Source organism: Phalaenopsis equestris, unplaced genomic scaffold, assembly GCF_001263595.1.
Source record: "Phalaenopsis equestris unplaced genomic scaffold, ASM126359v1 Scaffold001286, whole genome shotgun sequence".
Lineage (NCBI taxonomy): Eukaryota > Viridiplantae > Streptophyta > Magnoliopsida > Asparagales > Orchidaceae > Phalaenopsis > Phalaenopsis equestris.
This window is the reverse complement of record NW_018165725.1, coordinates 352,294-352,517: the sequence shown is the minus strand read 5'-3', so window position 1 is coordinate 352,517 and position 224 is coordinate 352,294.

Genomic DNA, 224 nt, shown 5'->3' with positions numbered 1-224 from the left:
AAATTTATTCGATAGATATTAGTGAGGTTTAGAGTATTGCTAACCTTCACTTAAGAATTTCATGTTTAAATCTTAAATTTATTACCATGTATTTTATTTATGTTGTTTTTGACCTCAATTTTGGTTGAGGTCTAGAAATTTCTTTAGTAGCCTAGGTCTAGCCATAGGACTTTCCTTCTGACTAGTCTTAGAAAACTAGAAAAGGTACCCTCACCATCATTAGA